This window comes from Haliotis rufescens, unplaced genomic scaffold (assembly GCF_023055435.1).
Source record: "Haliotis rufescens isolate VD_foot unplaced genomic scaffold, xgHalRufe1.0.p SCAF_74, whole genome shotgun sequence".
NCBI lineage: Eukaryota > Metazoa > Mollusca > Gastropoda > Lepetellida > Haliotidae > Haliotis > Haliotis rufescens.
In genome coordinates, this window is record NW_025964366.1 from 1,120,083 (window position 1) to 1,125,424 (window position 5,342).

Sequence of the window (5,342 nt, forward strand, 5' to 3'; positions counted from 1 at the left end):
GTCCCAACAAAGTTCACATTAATGCACCATTTGGTGTGCTAACTTCGTGAATTTTAAAGAATAAAAGTGTATAGGAGACATTTAATATATATGTTAATATTGTGTCGGATTAGCTGAATGTCTGGACAATCACTTGATTTTCTGATTTGTTTATATACCGCCGTCGTATGGCAGGAGTACTGCTATGCACTGTTAATACATACTTGCAATGCAAATCATGTGAGAGGCGGGTGTTAACGGTAAGGCATGACATGCTTACCCTTTTCGCGAACACCTGGTGTCAGCACTGATTGTCAGTTATCCATTCATACAGTTTTCATTGCTATTTTGCCTTTTACAACCAATGGAATTTGTTGGGTCGGATAAGCGAGACTGGTACTATATATAACTGTACACCACGAGACCTCAAAATGAAAAAGCAGTGCTTTAAGTTTCAAACATCAATAACTTTACTGAAAAGGCGTGTAACATCTTACATTATTATGTTGTTGAAGATATTTTTTCAGAAATATACATTGTTGATAATGAAAATATTTGAGCATTCAGGACATCTATAACGCTTCGTAAATAATACCATGAGAGCTGTTTTCGAACACAATCGTTATTATTCATCACGTGAAAACATTGCCAGATTCAGAAAACATATTAATTATGTCATGGACATTTCCCATAGGTGAGGTGAGGTGAAATTGGGTTTAACGTCGCGTCAAAGATTATTGCAGTTATATGGCGACGTAAATGAACGCGCGCGTGTGTGGCTGCTTGTACTAGTCCGGACTGATGCCGATTTATAGTGCTAGCCCACTGAGATACCATGCAGCAGTTAACATGAATACCCCACTCAGACACAGTATACTGACTCCGAGCCGACAGTCCTTGTCTTAGTCCCTTAATGCCGATCACCAGACAGGGTAACAACAAGTACCATCTTTAAACGTCTTTTGGTATTTTGGGGATCGAACCCGGACCTTCCGCTCTCCGGGCGGTCCCTCACCTCTGGACCACGGAGGCGGTACATTTCCCATAGACTAGAAGGCGGGCGAGTGCCCGTACACACATCGTTATCGGGATGTAAAGTTACTGTCCCTAAACAATGCGAGATGAAACGGAGGACGGTGGACGTTGGTTTGGACGGCGATACCTTTAGCGCTCTCTATCGCAATTCAATTCTTTATTCATGTACATGTGTAGGCCAGCGGCCCATGGTACAATATTTGGTCCATCATGAACATTTATAGGCTTAGTGTTTGGTGTCTAACATTCATAGCATGGTGGGGGCGGTCGGGTAGCCTAGTGGTGTGTGAGGCCCATTTCTGGTGTCCCCCGCCGTGATATTGCTGGAATATTGCTAAAAGCGGCGTAAAACTATACTCACTCACTCACTCATAGCATGGTGTATAAAAGTTGCAACATTTTTAATAACATTTCCATTGTAAGCATATTGAATTTAGCAAGAGTAGGATGTACACAATAATTCTGTGGTAAATACAAAAGACGAAGTTCATCATAAGCGTTACAACTTAATAAAAAATGATATTCATTCTCGACATATCTTTGATTGCAACTATTGCACAATCTCTGCTCTCGAGGAGTATTAACGTATCTACCAGTCTCTCTATCGCACTGAATGTACTACTTCATATCTCGCTTCACATGAAATGTACCTGCAACACAAAGAATTGTCTGCAGAACATGTCGGGATATAACTGTACTGACATCGGAAAATCGCCTGTAGCTGTTCTTTAAGCTTCTATTGCGAAACAACACATTTTGCACGGAATAAACACTTACACACAACATGCTTAAAGTCACTAAAATATGCATTTCCTGATTCCCAAACCAACTTACCATGTCCTGTGTTTGTTCAGGTGAACACTTGATTTTCCTTCACATGTGTCTGTGACGGATGTACAACTTTTTGCAAACACCTGATATAATCGCTGTTTGATTATGATTCTTAAACACACGCTAATGATGCAGTCGGAATCGTGTAATAGACTCTGTTTTTGCAATAATGCTTTTAACATAGATTTCTTAAGATGAAGGAAAGGGCTTTGTCGCTTACATTAGTATAATTGATGGAGAATTGCAATAATGCATCCATGTGATGTTTGTTTTGCATGTCGATGTATTGTAACCTGCACCTGTTTCAAGCGTGTCTTTCATTTCCAAATTTGAAGCATCAGTGAAAAAATAAGTTTCGATACAATTCCCCATTTTAACTTTGAGTGACGTGTTCCACCTGGTATCACTATTTGATAATGATTCATAAACACATGATGATTTTCGGAATCGTACAATGGACATTGATGATTGAAAGGGATGTGTCGATGTTTATTAACTGGAGTTTGGCACAAGGAATTTCACATGTATCGATAATACAACGACCACCACTTTATTTCATTTGTAAAGATTGATTGATTGTTTGTTTGTTGTATAACGCCGCACTCAGCAATATTCCAGCTATATGACAGCTGTCTGTAAATAATCGAGTCTGGGTCAGACAATCCAGTGATTGACATCATGAGCATCGACCCGGGCAATTGGGATACGATGAAATGCATCAACCAAGTCAGCGATCCTGACCACCCGATACCGTCAGTCGCCTCAACAAGCGATAACAAGCATAGTTGCCTTTTAAAGCAAGCATGGGTTGCTGAAGACCTATTCTAGCCCGGATCTTCACGGGTCTAATTTGTTAAGAGCGATACCAACCGTCTTCATTGTGATTTCGTGTTCATAGAAGGGCGATTTTCTGCAAGGTTACCATGATGATAATTTGTTCATGCATAAATCAATTACTTTAGAAGGCCTGTAACATAACTGAGCAACAAATGATCCTTCATATTTGTCATACAGTAAACTACGGTTATAACGAACTCAAGGGGACCACTAATTTTAGTTCGTTACAACCGTAATTCGTTATAAGCATGTTTACAACATAAGTACAGCAAATGTCCGGGACTAAATTTAATTTCGTAATATAGGTCAGTTCGTTATAAGCGTGTTCGTTATAAACGTAGTTTACTGTATTCTGTTTTCATCTCAGGGCTTATGGTTTGTCCTCCAAAACGCTTTTTATCCATGGCCTGATAAATGTCAGCATGTCCAAGATTATTTGTCAATATTAGACAGTGTTATCGGTTTTGTTTCACCTTCATACATATCTGTCAATATGTGCTTGTTGCATGAAATGTTAACAGAATAGAAGCATGTGGCCGAATGGATAGAGCGTCTGTCCGGAGAGTGGAAGGTCTGTGGTTCTATCTCTGCGTTTCCTTCGTCTAGTGGATAGAGCGTCTGTCCGGAGAGCTGAAGGTCGGGGGTTCGATCCCCGCGCCTCCTTGATCTAGTGGATAGGGCATCTGTCTGGAGAGTGTAAGGTCGATCCTGTTAAAAGATTGTAGTTATTACCATGTCTGTAGCTCGGCATTAGGGGAATAAAACAACTGGTCAGTTTGAAGTCAGTATATTGAGTGTCTGAGTAGAGTATTCGTGTTCCAACTGCGACATGGTATCTGAGTGAGTATGGTTTAACGCCGCTTTTAGAAACATTCCAGCAATATTACGGCGGAGGACACCGGATAATGACCTTCACACATTGTACCCATGTCGGGAATCGAACCCGGGTCATCGGCGTGACGAGCGAACGCTTTAACCACTAGGCTACCCGACCGCCCAAAATATCTATATGGTATCTGAGTGAGATAGCACTTTAAAACCAGCTTTAGTCCGGACTGGTACAAGCACACACACAGACACATACACATGTGCATGCAAATAGCTATGTCAGTGCACCAAACTTTAACGCGATGCCGAACCCCCTTTCACCCCACCTCACCCCGCTTCAGCACATAACATATATTCCCATGTCCCGGGGACGTTATTTCCTGATTATCTGACAAGTTACTTTAAAATAGTAGGGTCAAACTTCAACCTTTCTCCATCACCACAAGCAATACGATCAGGATAAATACATTACCTTATGCTGAATAAATGTCATTTTGTGAAATTGTTCTTTTAGCTTCTGTGCTATGGCATTTATATGGCACTTACAATAGAACATATGCCAACGATACAGTCGGAATTTCCAATGGGCTCAGCTTTTAACAGATATTTCTCATTACTATGGAAACGGACTTTCAATTTTTATTTACTGACACTACATAATCTGCTACTGATTTATCGTCATATATGAGCAATTATGCAACCACAGGTGAGAGTTCCCAGCAACTGGTGGACACAATGGAAGAATAAACATGGTGTCTCATTATCTCGGTTTGTATGTAGACATCCCAGAGGTGAAAAGAGAAGCATCGAATCCCGTTGTTTTTTTTAACCAAGGTAACAACAGTCGCGACTAGATTAAGATGTTTTTCAAAGCTGAAATGAAACCTCCTAAAAAATAATCTCAAACATTTGCGAAAGCTCAAAGCAAACAAGAAGAGTCCAAAAACAATACTTCGAGGTCACCTTGGCGACTAATCACTAGGTATTTTGATGCCACGTCAGAGGTCTCCTTAGAACTATATTTGTTCCCAGTCTCATTATTATTAACTTTGACGACTAAAAGAATACTGCGTTTAAAAGTCAAAGGAATTAAGCATCAAACACGAATCTGCGTACAATTAGTCTCTGGGAATCAATGGAAGTATTTACTAATATTTGCCACATTTGACAGGTTGCAGCAGCTATCGATTTATCACTGCAGGGATACAGAATGATGCGAGAACTGATTCAGAAGAAGAATATTCGTACACACGACATGCACATGATATGCACTCATGCACATGGCAACAACGTAATATTGTGAACAGAATGTTCCTGCCACTGCACCATTTGCTATGGAAACATAACACAACGAAAACAGGACAGATAAAAAAACGTTACCCGTAACTGCTGCTTTGGGTTTAAGAATTTATCTTAATAAAATGGTTAAACTGACTTTGAATCAAAGCTAGTCCCTAAAATATTCCTCACCCACACCGGAGTGAGTGAGTAACGACGCTTTTAGCAATATTCCAGCAATATCACGGCGGAGGACACCAAAAATGGACTTCACACATTGGACCCATGTCGGGAATCGAACCCGGGTCTTCGGCGTGACGAGAGAACGCTTTAACCACTAGGTTACACGACCGCCCTACCCATACCAGATCACAAAAAGGGCCAATGCATTTCTTGCAAAACCAATTCCTTCTTTTCCTTTCTAATTGATAGATTATTTGACGGGTAAAAAAAGCGTATAGTATCGTTTTTATCATAAATAGGAACCAATAGGTCATTTACCTGCACAACTAAGGTCATTATATGGTATACGATGTATCAAATTGCCCTTTGAC